The sequence below is a fragment of the Hemicordylus capensis genome, chromosome 1 (genome assembly GCF_027244095.1).
Source record: "Hemicordylus capensis ecotype Gifberg chromosome 1, rHemCap1.1.pri, whole genome shotgun sequence".
Taxonomy (NCBI): domain Eukaryota; kingdom Metazoa; phylum Chordata; class Lepidosauria; order Squamata; family Cordylidae; genus Hemicordylus; species Hemicordylus capensis.
In genome coordinates, this window is record NC_069657.1 from 31,591,429 (window position 1) to 31,611,557 (window position 20,129).

A 20,129-nucleotide genomic window follows, 5' to 3' on the forward strand; every position below is an offset into this window, starting at 1 on the left:
ATGCGGAACACACAATCGGAATTCACCATGTATGTCAAATGAGAAATGCACAAAGGACTTCCCAAAAGAATACCAGCAACAAACTATTGCAAATAGAAATGGCTACCCCAAATACAGAAGACGAAACACTGGCCAAAGCAAAATGGAAAACGGCAGGACAATTGATAACAGCTGGGTTGTACCATATAATCCATATCTAGCCCTGAAGTACAACTGCCACATCAACGTTGAAGTCTGTGCTTCAGTTAAGACTGTAAAATACCTATTCAAATATATATACAAGGGCCACGATTGCACAAAAGTAGTGATCCAGGAACACGACACTTTGAACCACGATGAAATAAAAACCTTCATGGATTCAAGGTATGTCAGCGCACCAGAAGCAGCATGGCGTCTGAATGGATTTGAAATGCATTACCAATCCCATTCAGTCCACAGGCTAGCAGTTCATCTCCCAAACAAACAGGCAGTAATTTTCAACCCCGATGACATTGGCGCTGCAGCCGATAGAGCTTCAAGTCGTGAAACTCATTTAACAGCATGGTTCAAATTAAATCAACAAGAAGAGAAAGCAAGAAACATATTATACTCAGACATTCCTTTACATTATGTCTTTGACTCTGCAAATTGCACTTGGAAATTACAACAACATGGTGCAGACAAAGTGATCGGGCGAATGTATTCTGTAAATTTACCATCGGACCCAGAGCGCTACTGCCTACGCCTCCTACTGCTGCATGTACCAGGTGCAACATCCTTTGAAAATCTCAGAAGCGTAAATGGTAATGTCTACCCCACTTTCCAAGAAGCTGCCAAAACAAGAGGGCTCATTAATGATGAGCAAGTGTGGGAGAGTACACTAGAAGATGCTGTCCAATACAGCATGCCCAAACAAATCAGAGAACTGTTTGCCTATATCTGTGTCCTCGCATCACTGCAAAACATGCATCAACTGTTTCAAAAATATGAACAATACCTCATTGAGGATTATGTCCATAAACATATATGACACAATGAAGAGTGCACAATATGCCGTGACCTTGCCCTTCAAGAAATATCCAACATTCTGACACTCCAGACACAGACTTTGGATTGACATACACCATGCAAAATACCGAACAGCTTACAGATGCCTACAGCCAGGCCTATGAAAAACACACAGCTGAGGAAATGGCAAGAAGCTTCAACGATGAGCAAAAAACAGCCATGGAGCAAATATTAACAGCAAGCCAGAATGATGAGCTTAGCCACCACTGTTTTTTCTTGGACGGGCCAGTAGGCAGTGGAAAAACTTACTTATACAAGACCTTACTCAGCACAGTTGGTGGCCAAGGTGAAGTCGCACTCCCTGTGGCCTCCACAGGAATAGCAGCCAATCTACTACAGGGAGGCAGAACATACCACTCACCAGTACCTATACCTGAGAACTCCATTTCAAACATGCGCCTCAATTCTACAGATGCAAAAAATATTTAAAAAGCAAAAATAATCATTTGGGACGAGTCAGCAATGGCACCCACTCTAGCACTTAAGGTAGTGGACAAACTAATGAGAGAGATCATGGAAAACAACAAACCCATGGGAGGAAAAGTATTTTTGCTGGGAGGGGATTTCTGGCAAACACTTCCGGTGGTGCCACACGGTAGCCAGACACATATTGTTGAAGCCTGCATAAAATATAATACGCTATGGCCCACATTCAAAATCCTCAAGCTACAAAACAATATCTGATCCATCAACGTGGAATTCAGCAAGTGGCTAATCAAAGTTGGCAATGGAGAAACACCACGCATTGAAGGACTTCAAGAAGACATCATAGAAATCCCAGCCAGAATAATATGCACAGGGGATATCGTCAAAGATATTTTCAGAGACAACATTCCTGTTGGCAATGTTCCCAGAATAGCAAACAGATCCATCCTTTGCCCTAAGAACTCCGATGTTGACACCATAAATGAACAGGTGCTCAACATTTTGGAAGGAGAAGAAGTCACATATCTCAACGCAGACACAATAGATGACTCCACAGAAGAGGATTCAAAAAACTACCCTATTGAATTCCTCAATGACCAAACACCAACAGGAATGCCTAACCATTACCTCACCCTGAAAGTAGGTGCAATAATTATGCTCCTTAGAAATCTAAACACCAAGAAAGGATTATGCAATGGCACCCGCCTCATCGTAAAAAACCTGGAAAAAAATCTCATCATTGCTCAAGTGATTACAGGATCGGCACAGGGAGACATGGTCTTCATCCCCCGAATTGATTTGGCACCATCCTGCACTGACTTACATTTACCTTGAGAAGGGGACAATTCCCGATAAAATTGGCTTTTGCAATGACATAAATAAATCACAGGGTCAGACCCTAGAAAAGGTAGGGATCTATTTGCCCGAGACAGTATTCAGCCACGGACAGTTATATGTGGCATTATCAAGAGTCAGAAGTTTTACAGACGTCGTGGTCAAGGTGCTAGAAGGCCCAGAACAAGGAAGACTATTAGCAAACTCAGAAAGAATTTTCACAAAGAATGTGGTGTATAAAGAAATACTATGAGGGTTGGGGGGGAAACCAAAAAAAGATTAAAATAAGTAAGTTAAGTTTAATACTGAGTTGAAAAAATAAAAAGGAGTATTTAAACAAGAAATATGCTCTAAAACTTGCCTCATAAGTAAGAAAAAACTAAATAAGGGAGAAGGAAGGGCAAAAGAAAGCGGGACAGAGTGGGGAGGAAAAAAAAAACACAGGGCCAAGGGAGAGGGAAAAGGAAAGAAGAGAGTGCAGGAGACGGAAGGGTAGAAAACAAGAGGGTGGGGTGGGAGGAAGGAAAACAGATACACAAGTGTGAGTCAAAAGACAGGGAGAGAGATTAGGGGAAAACAATCAGAAAAATAACCCCACTCCAGACCAGAGAAGGCACTGGGTCCAGCCAAAAGGAGGAGGACACGGTGCAGCCAGAGGAAGCCGAAATAGACGGAACCAAAGGTCTACTAGCTAACATGGCCCAGGGACTGAGGGAGGAAGGCAAAGAGAGGGAGGGAGGGAGGGAGACAGGACAATAGAAAGATGGAAAGAAGGAAGGAGAGAAAAGAGAGAGAAGGGAAGGAAAAGGACAAAAGAAACAAGGAGGGAGGGAGGGAAAGTAGGAAAGAGAGAAGGAAGGAAGGAAGGAAGAAGAAAGAAAAAGGAGAAAGGAATGAGGGAGAAGGACAAAAAAAACCAGGAGGGAGGGAGAAGCAGCCAGCCCCAAAGAACGAGCCCGTTAAAGAAAGAAAAGAGGAAAAGAGAAAGAAAACAGAAAGATGGGAGTGAGAAGAGGTGGAAGAAAGGAAGGAAAGGAGAGAGAGGGAGAGAGAGAAAAGGAAGGAAAGGAAACAGAGGAAGAGGGAGAGAAAAGGAAGGAGTGAAAGAAAGAGAGAGAAAAAGAAAAAAGGAAAGGAGGGCAAAAGAGAGAGGGAGAAGGAGTAAAGGAAACAACAAAAACAAAAAGGTACTAGCGCCCGTTATCTTAATGGGCTTAAAAATACTAGTACTTCATAACCTTGTGGGTTTCCAAATCCTTGTGTGTAAATCTTTGTAGATATATCATGTACAAACAACCACTTTGTATATAATTGTGCTTTGGCAACGTACTGTATGCTTTGGTAGTTTGTTGGTTCAATTAAAAAAAAAAAATCTTGTCCTAAAACTAGTAGTGTATTGATTTTGGGAGGGGTGGGTTGGGGCTTGTGTGATCTTTAAAGCTATGAAGAACATTTGCAACTTGGAGAGAGGAGGATTAGAGAGGGCACATCCAGAGAAGAATTAACATGATACTTCTTTGGAAGGAAGCTCTGGCGGTTCCATTGTTGATTCAGCCATCCCCCTTCATTTTATTATCATGCAACACAAACTAAGCCTCTCACGCCCCCCCACCCCGCCCAGCCGCGGGAGCATTCCTCTTTTGTAAAAGCTTATGTTTGAAATACAATCAGTGCAAATGGCAAACAGTTTGCAAACACTGAGGTTATATTCAAAATATGAAGTGTTGAGGACCTAAAAGCCATTTTTAAAAGGACACTTGGAGAGAGGGCACATCCATTTCGAGAGGAATTAACTTACATCATGATACTTTGTTTGGAAGGAAGCTGCTGCGGTTCCGTTTTGATAATTCACAGGCTGCTGACCATCCACCTTAATTTAGCATACATGAGTGAGCAAACAAAAGCGAACTGACTCCGGCCCCTCCCGACTCTCTCTCAACTCCCTCCAAGGGCTCTGTCTTCAGCCACGTGCAGGCAGGCAGGGCCAGGCAACAGGCTGAGGCTCACTCGCTCCTCCACTCACTCTCAACTAAAGAGAATCGCCTGGTCACTGTTACGAGGCATGCACACATTTCCACTATAGAGCATCAGCCTGTATATAGAGCGATTAGTTTGTACCTTTCTGACACTGAGTTAGCCTTCATTAACTCTCCCTCTGCAGCCCCCACCCCATCCCAGCTACTTACTTTGTAAACAACATGTGAGAGAAAGCATTTCCGGGGGATGGGGACTCTCCAGTACTGGTAGTTAACAGACTGCAATTTTCCCTCACCTGCCTTTGCCAGGGCCTTCCGCCGCCACGCTCCCTCGTGGGGCCGCTGTTCTCATCCGCCGCTGCCTCATTCTCCCACCTCCTCCTCCTCCTCCCCACCATTATTGTTATTGTTTTGCTGCCTGCCACGTGGCTGAGGGGATAGCTGCGGGCATGCCTATGTGTCCTCCTATCCCCCCCCCGCGGGGGCGGCGGCGGCCGAGGCAGAGCAATGTTGGGGCCTGCCGTCTGGCCCAGCGTTGCTTCCCAACTGTGAGATGCGCCTGCGCAGTTAAGTCTATTAACTGCGCAGGCACGCCACCTTGCAGTTGGGAACAAAGCAATGCCGGGCCAAACAGTAGGCTCCAGCATTGTTCTGCAGCTGCCGCGGGGGGGGGGGGGATAGGGGATAGAAGGACACACACAGGCACACCTGCAGCCATCTGCTCAGTGGCGCCTGCCCATAGGCAGCGGTGGGAGCACACGGGGTGCCCAGAGGCCGCGGCGGTGAGCAGCACGGGGTGCCCGCAAGCCTGCAAGCATGGTGGTGACGAGCGGGGCGTCCGCAGGTGGTGGTGGTGAGTGGCACCCGCCGCTCAGACTGCTACACCCCCACCATTGGGGGGGAAAACAATAAAAAAATTTTTTTTAAATAAAAATCTTTTTTGTGGGGGTGGGTGGGCGGGGCATGGCAGGCACATTTGCGCCCTCCTTCACCTGGCACCCAGGGCGCGTGCCCTGCCTGCCCTACCATCGTTACGCCCCTGGGAACAAAGTAAAGGGCCATGTGCCTTCACCACACAGTGCCAGAAGTACAGACTTTGGAGCAACAACAAGGCATGGTTAGAATATCACCTGGTGCTGTACAGCTGTTTTTGGCTGTCCATCCACCATTAAAACCCATTCCCTATTTCCAGTAACTCTTCGGGCACTTTCAAGAAAGGGCTGTGACACTTAATCAGCCAGCTTTATTATCAGCACAGTGGTACTGTGCTAAAGTTCAACACTGCAATATTGTATTAAGAAAAATTTCATTTACCAAAGTTCTCTTTTTATATCTAAACATTTATTAAGGGCAAAAGTGTGCATTTGGACTCTTGAGAGACAGAGTAGGGGGGAGTGAGATTTCATTGTGTGAAAATGTGAAATTGCTCCCTCTTGCCACTATAGCAGGAGAAGGCAAAAGCTTCTTTTCCCTCTAACCTCCTTTGTCTATATATGGCACCACAAAAAAGGGGGGGGGGCATCTTCAATTCTTGAACACGGGCCCCTTCAGGGCTTGCTACGCCCCTGCTGGACATACAAGGCCATATGACAATTATATTGAATTATAATAGTAGTTAAGTATTTAAGTTCATTCCTGCATATCTCTCTCTCTCTCTCTCTCTCTCTCTCTCTCTCTCTCTCTCTCTCTCTCTCTCTCTCTCAATGATGAATATTATTAATAGATCTATCATCCTTGAATGCTTGTCAATCCACATTACCTGAATCATCTGGGATTGGAAGAAATGTCTCTTGAACAACTATGGATAATTCACTATCCACTCCAGTCTTGCTCTATTGACCACATTGCAATCTGTCCGTGACGTATTTCATGAAAAATGCTATCCATCCTAAACAAAAACTACTTTGTTCCCATTCTTTAGGAATGGGATCAATATTAGCCAAGATAAAAGTAACTGGGTTTTTTTGTGGTCTAGAACGGTGCATAAATTCGGAATAACTCCTAATTGTAAGCAGGAGCACTTGGTTTTACAAGCATAGCCCTATTCACATGTTATGTTCAACACCCATACTCTGGGGCCATTCATGTGACCTACTGGGTGGACAGGCAGAATGCTTCCCAAACTTTGGCTGCCCCACAGATGATAGTTTGCTTTTGGGTGGGAATGCAGAGAGTGCTCCCACAGGAACAACCTTGCTCTGTGCAGCATGGAGCAAGGCGGATCTATCTGAAGCTGGGCCTTGTTGTTCTGGCCAACAGGAATCCCACAATGTACTATATGAGTGCATGTTGCATTGTGGAGATCCCCCCAGCGATAAGTGGGTCTTGTCAGTGTTTCAGGGCCAGCTGAAAGCAACCGATGCTCACACATGGAGGCTATTTTTCCAATCACAAAAATCGGGCTAGGAAAATCCTAGCCCGATTTTTGTGATCGTAAGAACCACCAGGCTCGCAGCCGAGCCCGGTGGCTCTGGAGTGCCTAACCCACTCCTGTAGCCCGCCCCTTAGCCCAGGTTTGTGGAGCGATCGCAAACCTGGGCTATCTGCTCGTGAGTAGCTGCAACATGGCTCCGCACCGCGGCTATGCACGAGTAGACCCCTGGCTGGGAGGCTTAAAAGCAGCCTCCCGGCTTGGGGGTCTCCCCAGTATGCCCTGCGCACTCGCGCAGGGCATACTGGGGCTTCCGGGGGCTGCGCAGCCCCCAAGCTCCCCAGCCCCCGCCAACTCCGTCTCGGGGCCAGCCATCGTGTGGGCAGCTGATCCGGCCACCCAGGACTCCCTGACCGCTCGTGAGTGGGCTTAGCCCGCTCTTCGCGCTCACCAGGAAAAACCAGGTCTCACTGATCGTGAGACCCGGTCCAATGTCAATTAAATGGCGTTAACGGCACACTCACTCCCTTCACCTCATTTAACAGCCCAGCTTCTTAGCTGGGTTTTCCACCAAGGCACTACTGGGAGCCACTCAGATCCCAGTGGTTCCCATGGGCAGCCTTCGCTGCCCTAGCTCGGTCTTGGCTGCTAGGTGAACAGCCTCAATGAGTGCACAGTGTTCACAGGTTCAGATCTGTACAAGGTACAGTTATTCACATGTTGAGGCTGTTCTCACATGCAGCCTAACCCAGGCTAGGGATGCCCAACCTGGTTAGGCTGTGCTTGAGAATGGCTGAGATCAGGCCTGATCCTGGTGAGATAGTGCTGCCTAGTCTGGCTTTTTGCACAGAAAAACAACTGGGGTGTAGGGATGTGTGAAACATTTCAGATACAAAACGTTTTGTACCCCAAACAGCCTGTTTCGGGTATTTTGTAGACAAAACAAAACACCCATTTTCCAGATCCAAAAGTTTTGTATACAAAACAAAACGCCCCTGTTTCGGCTACAAAACGTTTTGTTGTTTCGGACCTCCATTTTGTGGTGATCTCTGAGTCAGTCTCCATTTTGTGTTTGACATCTCTTTGAATTTTCCACCCTTCCAGTCTTCTGATTGGTGACCTAAATCATGGGCTGACCTGCTGACAATTCCCTCCTTGTTCCACATTGGCTCTTTTGCTTCTTCCCACTCTTTACTGACCCCACATTGGCCAGGGGAAGGGTTGCTAACCCATGGGGTGCTGGGTTCTGCTGTTTCTGTGGTGTTCTGAGTGTAGATTCTCTGGTAGCATATGAGAGTGGATTCTGCTGAAAAAAATCAGATGTTGTGGAGAAAGCTAAAAAGAAGCTAAAGGACTATTTTGAACTGAATTTAAACCAAGGAATGGACAACAAAATAGTCTGGGATGCAGGAAAAGCAGTTATGAGAGGTTTCTTTATACAGCAAAATGCATACTTTAAAAAGCAAAGAGGATTGAAAAAAGAGACATTATTGATGCAGATTTCTAAAAAAGAAAGAGAATTATTATGGGCCAAGGACAAAAAGACGATTACTCAAGCTATCAAAGTGCTCCAACAACAACTTTCTATGTTAGTATTAAATGAAGTTGAACGGAACTTAAAATATGTCAAGCAAAGGTCATTTGAGTTCGCAAATAAACCAGGCAAGTTGTTGGCTTGGAAAATCAGAACTGAGAAACAAAATAACTACATATCCAAAATACTTACAAAAAATGAGCTTTCTTATGATGGAAAGGAAATAAGAGAAGAATTCTTTAGATACTATTCAGAATTATATAAAGGAAATATAGTAGAAGATATAAAAATTGAACAATTTTTAAAGACCAAAAATATCCCAAAACTTTCTAAGGAACATATAGAAATTATGAATGCTCTGATAACAATAATGGAAGTAACAGAAGCAATAAATCAAAGTAAGGCCAATAAGTCGCCAGGACCTGATGGGCTATCAGCTTTGTACTATAAATCATTTAAAGATCAAATTCTACAGCCTTTGCAATGGACTATGAATGACATTTTGCAAAGAGGGATTATGCCGGAGTCTTGGAAGTATGCTAATATTGCAGTAATCCCAAAACCGGATCAAGATTTAACGCAAGTCAAAAACTACAGGCCAATCTCACTTTTAAATAATGATTACAAACTTTTTGCCGCCATTTTAGCAAGAAGAATGAAGGCTATATTAAGACTCTTTATTCATGAAGATCAAGCTGGCTTCTTGCCAAAGAGACAATTAAGAGATAATGTGAGAACAGTTTTGAATGCATTGGAGTATTATGAAAAACACAATGACAAACAGATGGCTATGATTTTTCTGGACGCAGAAAAAGCTTTTGATAATCTTTCCTGGCAGTTCATGTGGAGGTTATTTGATGCAATGGGCGTTGGTAATAATTTTACTAGGGCTATCAAGACAATCTATTCGGAGCAATATGCTAAGATTATCGTAAATGGGGAATTATCAGATAATTGTAAAATACAAAAAGGAACTAGACAAGGATGTACACTTTCCCCATTACTTTTTATATTAGTATTAGAAGTGCTCTGTAGAAATATTAGAGAAGATGATCAAATACAAGGCCCGAAAATTGGGAAACAAGAGTATAAACTAAGAGCCTTTGCAGATGATTTTTTTTTTAGAAAACCCATTGGACAAGATTGGAAGACTCTTGGAAAAAATACAACAATTTGGCCAATTGGCTGGGTTTTATATAAACAAGACTAAAATGAAGGTGTTGACTAAAAATATGGATCAGAAATCTAAGGATAGATTTTTTGAAATAAGTGAACTGAAAGTGGAGAAGAAAATTAAATATCTGGGTGTTTGGCTGACAAATAATAATTCTTTGTTCTCAAATAATTATATTAAAATATGGAATACAGTAAAAACTGACTTACAAAGATGGTCTAATATGAACCTATCTCTAATGGGAAGAATTTCAGTGGTGAAAATGAATATCTTGCCTAAAATCAGGGTGGATTTGATTTAAATCAAACTAATTTAAATCACGATTTAAATCACTAGCAGGGTGGATAAAAATAAAAAAAAATCCGATTTAAATCAAAAAAATCCGATTTAAATAAAAAAAATCCGATTTTTTTTATTTAAATCGGATTTTTTTTATTTTTATCCACCCTGCTAGTGATTTAAATCGTGATTTAAATCAGTTTGATTTAAATCAAATCCACCCTGCCTAAAATGTTTCTTTTTCAGACTATTCCTATAATTAATACTTTAACTTGTTTTAAGCAATGGCAGAAGGATATAACTAAATTTGTTTGGCAAGGGAAAAGACCAAGAATTAATTTTAAAAATTTAACAGATGCAAAAGAAAGAGGAGGTCTTACCCTACCAGACTTAAGGTTGTACTTTGATGCTGTTTGTTTGACGTGGTTAAAAGAATGGATAACATTAAGAAATTCTAGAATACTTGATCTGGAGGGATTTGACAGAAGGTTCGGATGGCACTCCTATTTGTGGTATGACAAAAGTAAAGTACATAAAGATTTTCTTAACCACTATATAAGAAGGAGTTTAATGAGAGTTTGGGTAAAATATAAAAAATGGTTGGAACCTAAAACTCCGTTATGGTTATCCCCGATTGAAGCTCTAGTACGTAAAGAGGTAAATATGCAATCGCAATGGGGTACCTATAGGCATTTTTTATGTTTTCAAGAAAAGGACTGTAAGTTAAAAAGTTTAATTGAAGTACAAAATTTGGTCAGTAATTCGTTCCAGTACCATCAATTAAATGAAGTTTATAAGAAGGATCTTAAAGTTGGATTTGAGGATCAGATGTCGAGATTTGAGAAGGGCTGTGTGAAAATGATGAAAAATTAGTTTCTAAAATGTATAAGCTCTTGCTTTTGGAGGAGACAAGAGATGAAGTGGTTAAAACAACTATGGTAAAATGGGCTCAAGATGAGGGGTATAATATAGAAATGGCAGCCTGGGAAAAATTATGGAAAACTGATTTAAAGTTCACTGCATGTTACGTTTTAAAAGAAAATTATTATAAAATGATGTATAGGTGGTACTTGACACCTAAAAATCTGGCATTAATGTATAAAAATGTTTCAAACAAATGTTGGAGATGTGGACACTCTGAAGGAACTTTTTTCCATATGTCGTGGTCTTGTAGGAAGGCTAAGGCCTTTTGGGACATGATATATAATGAGTTAAAGAAAATTTTCAAAATGACATTTCCTAAGAAGCCAGAATCCTTCCTGCTGGGAATAACGCGTTTTCTACAACCAACTTAACATTTTTTATGTATGCTACCACGGCGGCCAGAATAATATATGCACAGAAATGGAACAGTAACGAACTGCCCTCAAAAGAAGATTGGCTGATAAAAATTTTGGAATATGCGGAGATAGCAAAACTTTCAGTACTGATAAGAGACCAAAATTTGGAATGTTTTAAAGAAGATTGGAAACCATTCTTATTATACTTAAAGAACTATTTTCTTAACACTGATTTTACAACAGGGTTTGAAATTTAGTAATATTAGCAGGTTGGGTAGATCAAAATCGAGTTTGTAAGGTTTAAGATATATGTTTTGAATTATTATTATAGCAAGGGTTAATTCTATAGTTGGTGATTCACGAGGAGGTGTGAGCAGGAAGTCAATATTTGTTAATGTGATGTGAATGTTAAGATATTGTTAATATCAATAAAAATGTAAACACGTAAAAAAAAAAGAGAGAGAAACCATTCGTGTCAGTAAAATAAACAAATGTCAATATCAAATGGCATACAAGTTCTGTTGACCGTCATTCATATACTGAAAAAACATTCACATGCGTATAGAAAATGTTCATGTACTGGAACCAGAGTCTTAAGATGACAAAAGGAATCCTAGAATCCCGATAGGCTAACCCCGGATTCTTGAGACCATTTCAGAGTTCCTCCTTCTTCGGAAAAGCTATTCTCACGACCAGCAAAAACAGGGCTTGAGGTCCGAAGGTGGGGTTAGCACTACCGTGTGGAACCTCAACATGCTCCCAAACAGGGCTCTGTCAAAAGAGGGTCACCCAGTTCCCAGCCCCTCCTCTAAAACCAGGGGAGGTTGCCTACCCCCTCCCAGTGCTTGTGTGGAGCCACAGAACGCTGTGGGACCCTGCTTGAGGCTCCCTTCCCCACTCTTCACCAGGATACCATAGAGCCAGGATACCAGAGTGCCCTGCAAGGCAAGCAGAATGTTTGGGAAAAGCCTGGCCAGCCACAGCTCTCAGCAGCACTCGCTCCAACTTTCTTAAAGTGACAGGCACCCTGCAAATGAGCCCAAGGGAACATATGAACATAGGAAGCTGTCTTCCACTGAGTCAGACCATTGGTCCATCCAGCTTAGTACTGTCTATACACAGACTGGCAGTGGCTTCCCGAGGCTCTCAGGCAGGATTCCTGCTCAGCCCGACCTGGAGATGCCAGGCAGGGAGCTCAAATCCTTCTTCCTATACCAGCCCTATCCCCTAAGGGGATTAGCACAGACATACTATTCATTCATTGTACATTTTACTAGCTGACCCTGCACAGAGCATCTGTGTGGTCTTGCACTGAGCCTGTGGCATTGCACCCCCACAACGCTCTTGCTTGCTCTTGCCACCCCCTGCAACGCTCTCGCCCACTCTCGCCACCCCCACTCGCCCCCAGCAAGTCTCTCTCCACTCCCGCAACGCTCTCGCTCACTCTCTCCACCTCCCCATCCCCCTCAAGTCCCCCCCCACAAGTCTTGTGCTCGTGCTCTCTGTCCTCCGTCTTTCTATCTCTGTCTCGCAGTCCTTGCTTCCCCCTGCCACTGCTAGGGACAGTCACCTGCTCACCTGAAAGCCTCCGAGCACCCTGCTCCCTGCCCCGCAGCCCTCAGAGCCAACTGTCCAGCTCCCGAAGCTGCCCCCAGCCTCCGAGCTCCCTGCTGTTTCGCAGTGCCCCTGATCCAACTGTCAAACTGCTTTCCAGCCGCCCCGTAGGGTGCAGGGCCTGTCTAGAAGAATTAATAATATAGAATATCCCACTCTTCCTCCAAGGAGCCCAGAGCGCTGTACTACATACTCAAGTTCCTCCTCACAACAACCCTGTGAAGTAAGTCAGGCTGAGAGTGAAGTGACTGGCCCAGAGTCACCCAGCAAGTCTCATGGCTGAATGGGGATTTTTGTGCTCCTTCCTGTCTGCTGAAAGTCACTGGGCAAGAGCAGGAGTGTCCTTGCCTTTGCTTGCAGCTGCCCTTGCCTGCAGCGTGGTGTAGTGGTTAGACTGCTGGCCTAGGACTGGGGAGACCCGGGTTCAGATCCCCAGCACCCTTGCTCTATCCAGGCGGAAACTGCACAGGTGATGGGGCTGCTGCCCTCCCCTTCCTGGTGCCTGTGTGTGTGTGGGGGAGTGTTGCTGCTGTAGCTGCTGCTGCTGGGAGCCAGTTCAAAGGGAATCAGGCTAGAGATGAGCTCAGCAGAGGTGCTGAGGGAGCAGCCCAAGAATCAAGTCCCTGCCCCGCTCAGAATCCAGGGAAAGGCAGAGTAGGGAGCAGCAGCAGTCTTGCCAACGCTTTCCTCCTTCCCAAGCAGACGGCAGGTCCTCTGGGTGGGTCCAACACTGTCTCCAACAGGCAGGGAGCAGGTGGGATGGCCAGCCGACCTTCCTGCAGGCAGGGGAGCCCATTCTTGAAGCACAATGGGCCCGCCGCACATCTCACCTCCAGAGACTCCCAGAGGTTCGGCCCGCTGTCGCGCTCACTTCCAGGCTGGGCCATGGCGGTGGCAATAGAACTGGCCACTGCTTACCAGGGCCGTTCTGCGGCACCCCGCTGGAGGATGGGGCTCTCCTTCCTGGGCGTGCTCCTGCCCTCACACCTCGCAACTGCACGAGAGGGAGCCCTTCGCACCCTGCGAGGGGATGTTGAAATGCACTCCATGCGGGGAGTGTGTGGGGTCCTCGGACATGCAGGGCTGTAGCATATGGCAAGTGGATGGGGGGGGGTGGAGGGATGTTCAGCATCAGCATCACCCATGCGCCCCGCTGAGCCAAACTGCTGATCTTTGCAAGTATCCTAGCCACCATGTGTGCGGGGGGGGGGGGGCTGCGGCTGGAGCCGGCTCCCGTGGGGGTGGGGGTGGGTGGAGTGGAACAGGAGTGACCGCTAGACTGACAGACTGTCCACGCAAGGGTCACAGAGGCAGATGGTCAGCCCAGCAGCTGCTTCCGCTCTGCCCGCCACTGCCACGGTGGGGGGATGGGGGTGGGGGGGAGACGGTGCGCACATGGTGATTGGGATACTTGCAAAGTGTTTTGGCCTCATGGTGGCAATGGTGGCGGCAGCGGGGGGGGGGGCCTGCGGTGGCCACAGGGGGCTCAGTGGTGGGCAGAGCAGCTCCTACACCCACTCGCCGGGTAACGTGAGTGGCCTCTGTGCACACGCAGAGGACCAAAATGGGTTGCAGATTGACTTCCTTGTTATTTGGGAGGCTGCCAGGGAGTGGCAGTTGCAGATTGATTGGGAGGCAGAGTCGCCACTTGGCTACGGGCAGTGGGGGGACAAGGGAGGCTCTTACTGTCTACACACACTATACATTGGGATGGGGGGGTGGCATGGATGTCACAGCTGCGGGGAGGGGGAGGGGGCAGGGCAGGTTCCCCTTCTCAAACCATGCTGTTGTACGATGGGATGGGGTGATGGGGGCTGCCACAGCAAGAGTTAAGGGGGTAGTGGCACACGTGGCAAGGAGGGCAGGTGCACATTCCCCATTGCCTGCTTGTCTACCCATCCACTGTGATCAGGGGGGCAACTGGACAAGGGTGGTAGGAGACACATCTCATCGCCCTTGCCACCAGCTTAGTGCCTGGGCTAGTTGTGGGGCATCTGGCAACTGCTCCAGGGGGCATCTGCTGTGTCCCTCCTGGATCTGGTGTGTGTGTTGGGGTTTGTGTGTGTTCATGTTGGCTTTTGCTCTGCTGGCTGCGGCAGCTGCAGCGGTTCTCTTCTCTCTCCTGCCTTGTTGTGAGCAGGGTGTTTTGGGCATGGGGACAGAGTTCAATGCCTTTGACAGTGCTGCAGTCATAGGCGTAACGATAGGGGGGGCAGGGGGGGCACGTGCCCCGGGCGCCACCCTGGATGATCACGTGGGGGGTGCCAAAGTGCCCCTGCGCCGTTCTCCTGGCTTTCCTTTTTTTAATTTAATTTTTTTTTAAAGTGTCCGCGGCGGGTTTTTTTTTGTTTTTTGTTTTTAAGTGTTGGCGTGGTGGCTCCCCCCTCCCCCGGTCCCGGAGCCTCCCCCCCCACTGCTCTGCTCTGGCGCGCCGCGGGCGGGCGCTGAATCAACTAAAATCTTCGTCGTCACACACTCACAGACCACTCCAAAGTCTTTGTTTCTACTGACTGAGTCACTGTCTCCAAAATTAATCCGCGGGCCGGCTGGCCGCTGCACTCCTCCCAGTCCCCGCCCCGCACAGTCGCGCAGGTGTGCTGGTGTCCGTGTCTGACTCCTCCTCCCAGCTCGCTGTGTGCTGCACATGCGTCGGCGTCTGCGAAGAGGCAGGGAGTCGGACTTGCTGCTGCTGCCCAAGGCAAGAAGAAGCAGAAGGGAAAGGGGGAATAATTTACCTTTGGCCGGCTGGTGGCACAACAAGACAGAGAGCAAAACTGAGCGCAAGGAGGGATAAGGTGTGTTTTTTTGTGATTTTTGTGACTTGGTTGGTCCGGGTGCCGGCGAGGCGGGGGCAGCCTTTACTTAACTTTTACAGTCACAGTCAGTAACCGCCCCGTGCCTATGAGGAGCATGTGCAGAGCGCGCCGGCGGGGCGTCTGTGCAAAGCAGCAACCGAGAGCGGGCAGGTCGGGGCCCTCCTCGCCCACCCGCAGCCCAGCTGATTCAGGCCCGACTCAATTCTGACCTTGCCCAGTGCCCACTGCCCACGGAGGTCCCCGTCCCACCATCGGTCTGGCTGCTGCTGTGACGGCCAGCTGGCCACCGCGCAGCAGCCAGCGCAGCTGCTGGGCGCTGCACTCCTCTCCTCAGCAGGAGGGAGCCCGCCCGGCATCCAGAAGCGGCGGGCAGGCAGGACTGAGCACGCGCCCCTTCGGGCCGCTCCGCCCACCAGTGCGAGACTCATGGCTGGCAGCCGCAGCGGGCTTGCTCCGCCCTCGCCCCACCAGCCAGCCAGCCAGCGAGCAGCAGAGGAGAGACTCAGGAGGCTTGGCAGCATTCAAAGTAAATAATTGATTAGCCGGGGAGAACAAAGCTTGAAAATGATTCAAGAGTCTCTTCCTGCTTGAAAGCAAACTGCACTTTGATGTGTTGTGTGATTTCGTACGGGCTGGGCAGGTCCAGCTCAAGGCGTGGGTTCGCCTTGCTCTGCGGCTTCCTCTCCGCTGGCTGGTGTGGGGGCGCGCTCTGTCCCCCTCCCCACTTGCAGTGTTCCTCCTCCCGTGTCCCTACAGGGGGCTGAAGTGGTCAAAATAGCCATTCCTTCAAGAACACATGAATGTGGGTATCGGTGTGTGTGTGTGTGTGTGTGTGTGATCTATAAATCTGGATGTGTGTGTGTGTGTGAGAGAGAGAGAGAGAGATTACTTTAGATGACATGATCCTTCTAATGCCAGAAATACTATTGAGCCATTTGAAGATAAATCTGTTGGGAGCTTGTATATTTCATCTCTTTGTACTCAGACCTTTTAAACAAAAAAACAAAAAATTTCTCTTGCAATACAGTGGACTTGAAGTGAACAGAAGTTAAACTCTTTATCATGATTCAGATACCTCTCTCTGTAATTATTTTTTCCAGTTGGTTCTCATTTGTCATGTTTAAGAAGTTTTGCAGTCTTTTCAAACCAGAACATGTATTGTGTTGATGAAATTGCATTGACAGTTTGTGTGACTAGTGGTTTGCTAATTAAAATGGCTTATGCTGACTCTTTAAGTCTGAATTAACTGAAACAAGGGCATATTTTTTTATTAATATGGACAAAACCTCTTACAGCTTCAGAGCTCACAAAAAGCCTTAGCTACTTCTTAAGTATAATGTGCGCATTCTTCAGTGGTGATACTACCTCTAACTTGTATGTCTGTAAGTATCCCTAATCACTACGTGTTAGGGATAAATTCAAATTTACCACATAATAGAACATTTGCACTGGTTCTTTTTTGTCATCATGTATTGATATTCCAACTCAGGAATGCATCTCTTGATGAAGGAGAAACATAGGAGAAATTTGCCCATCAGTTTTAGAGAGGAGAATTTCCCCTGTTATCTCAATCCTGGTTGTTGTGGTGGTGGTGGTATTTTTATTGAAGTCTCTTTTTCATGAGAGATGCACCTTGTTTCTTCAGTGCATTTCAGACCTGATTTTGTGTAATAAAAATGGAATTAGTATTCAATTTCATGTAACAAAAGTAGACATTTTTCTGACACATTTGTTTTATAGTAACTCCTTTGCCACTCACTCTATGTCTTATCATATCATCAGATGATATGATAACTAAGTGATGTTGTTTTAATCTTTTAGTGCAGTGCAGATATTATTGTAGGGAAGTGAAGAAGTCTTGAGTGCTTGGGAGAGAGAGAGGACAAACCACAGAACGCTACCCAAAATCTTCTGAATCCTTTACGGATATAATTTTTGGTAGTGTTCTGTGGTTTGTCCTCTCTCTCTCCCAAGCACTCAAGACTTCTTCACTTCCCTACAATAATGTCTGCACTGCACTAAAATTAAAACAACATCAATTAGTTCTGAAAACTCCCCCTTCATTCTTTATACAGTTTGGCTTTCCTCCTCTACATCCCCCATGGCTATCTGAATGGGCTTATATTTTAAAATGACACTGATCATAATGGGGAAGTGAGGCCAAAAAACAACACCCAGCTTCATTAATTTGCTATCACTAACCATCACACAATATGAATGAAGAGTGAAAGCTACACAGTTCCTTATCCAGCCTTTCTGAAATACAGAATGAAATCAAGCCCACTGCATTATATCTAGAATTCTATGATTAATAGACATTTACATAGAGGCATGTTACATGCTGCTGCCTGCTCTGCGCCTGCCGAGACAGAAGGTGCTGCTGCTGCTGCTTTCGAAAGACTCAAAATTCACAGGGTTGTTGTGAGGAAAAACCTAAGTATGTAGTGCACCACTCTGGGCTACTTGGAGGGAGAGCAGGATATAAACTGTAAAAATAAATTAATCGAAATACAAAAAACAAATACTACTTTCTCTCAAAAAACAATAATAGCACCTCTGCTGACTGCCACATACTGAGTCAGACCCTGGGTCCATCTAGCTCAGTACTGTCTACCCAGACTGGCAGCGGCTTCTCCAAGGTTGCAGGCAGGAGTCTCTCCCAGCCCTACCAGGAGACTCTGCCAGGGACCTTCCACAGCAGCTGCTTGGTAGTATATTTGTGCTAGTTGGAACATGATGTATCTTTATGATTTCAAGTGATTTGCCATCATTGTTAAAACCATGTATATTCTGTGAATGCAAGCTGAATATGGCAATGGCTACTTTTTTCTTTGTCATGGTGTTGTTTATTTTGTGGTGCTGTTTTTTGAGTTTTGATTAGATGATAGACATTTCATTTTATAGGAAGTAGACCTTAATGAAAGTTAGTAAAAATGAATTGTTTTTTTCAAATAATAGTGGGTCATCTGTCTGAAGACAGGAATTTTTTACAGCTATTTCTCCTTCTGCACTGATAGCAAACATCTGTTCCCAGAGCTCTCAGTATATCTTGAGAGAGGAGACTTTGCTCACTGTTCCTTACAAATTGAATATAATAAATATAGCCAAATTAATCTTTACAAACACTAGGTAAATGTTGATGTGTCAACATAAAAACTTATTCCTCTCCCCCTTTAAAACTATCAATATATAGAGAATGTTAGGTGTAAACATAGAACATGTGTGTCATACAACTTATCAGAAAGAGGCTGAAACCTTTTCTGTTGTTTGAGATACAGGCCAACTTCACAGGGTTGCTGCTTGTGAGGAAGAACCAAAGTATGTAGTGCAGCACTCTGGGCTACTTGGAGGGAGAGTGGGATATAGAATGTAGAAATAAATAAATTGAAATGCAAAAAATAAATACTATTTTCTCTCAAAAAACAATAATAGCACCTCTGCTGACTGGAACTGCAGGCACACAACCAACTACAAACCAGCGCTCTGAACCAGCCAACTGTAAGTGAAGCAAACCTTTCTAAGTAAAATGCTATTTGATGTTAAGCAGTGGGATTTATTGTAAATGAATTAATTTGATATTAATGAAGTCAATATTGCTTGACTTCATGTGCTGAGCTGCATTGATAGGGGGGGGGGAGGAATTCAAAATCTTGTCTCTGGGCCCACTACAAACTTGCTACGCCCAGACTTCAATACAGAGACAGTTGTGGGGTGTGCTGGCTCTCAAGAGTTCAAGAATACTGGATGATGTCCTGTTTAATATTGCATGACTTCATGTGCTGAGCTGCATTGATGGGGGGGGGGGAGGAATTCAAAATCTTGTCTCTCTGGGCCCACTACAAACTTGCTACGCCCAGACTTCAATACAGAGACATTTGTGGGGTGTGCTGGCTCTCAAGAGTTCAAGAATACTGGATGATGTCCTGTTTAATATTGCATGACTTCATGTGCTGAGCTGCATTGATGGGGGGGGGGGAGGAGGAATTCAAAATCTTGTCTCTCTGGGCCCACTACAAACTTGCTACGCCCAGACTTCAATACAGAGACAGTTGTGGGGTGTGCTGGCTCTCAAGAATTCCAGTATACTGGAAAGCATTATTGTGTAACCAGGGGTGTCAAATGCAGACATAGGTGTGCATAGGGCATAGGGCTCCTTGGAGGAAGAGTGGGATGTTGACATGATGAACGAATTCCCTTAGAGATTTGAACATCATCATGCCACCGAAGAAGGCAAGTGGAGCTGCAGGACGGAAGAGGCGGAGGCTGGAGGCAGAGGAAGCCCAGAAGTCGAGCAGGATCCTTGAGTCATTCTTTGCAAGGCCCGGGACAAGTAGCCCCACACCACCTCCCACAGAGTCGACAGCACAAGTGGAGGAGGAAGTCCAGCCAGATGAAGGTGGATCAAGTGCACATCTGCCACAAGTGGAGGAGGGAGTCCAGCCAGATGAGGAGGCCGAGGCTGCCACAGAGAGTGTGGACGTGACAGGAGGGGAAGCCAGTGGTGATGTCGGGTCTACTGATGAGAGTGAGACTGAACCCAAGGAGGAGGAGGACACAATGTGCAGTGAACTGGATGCTGACCAAGAGACTCTAACTGTTAGGCCGGAAGTGATTGAGCGGCATGACATCGGACTTCTGCAGTTTGACAAGGCAACTGGAAGACCGGTTATCCCTGACATGCTTAGAGAAGAAATGATAAGGCTGGGTGCTAAGTATTTCCAGAACTCTGAGGGGCCTTTCCTACCAACTAAAAACCGTGCGATGAACAAGACTTGGTT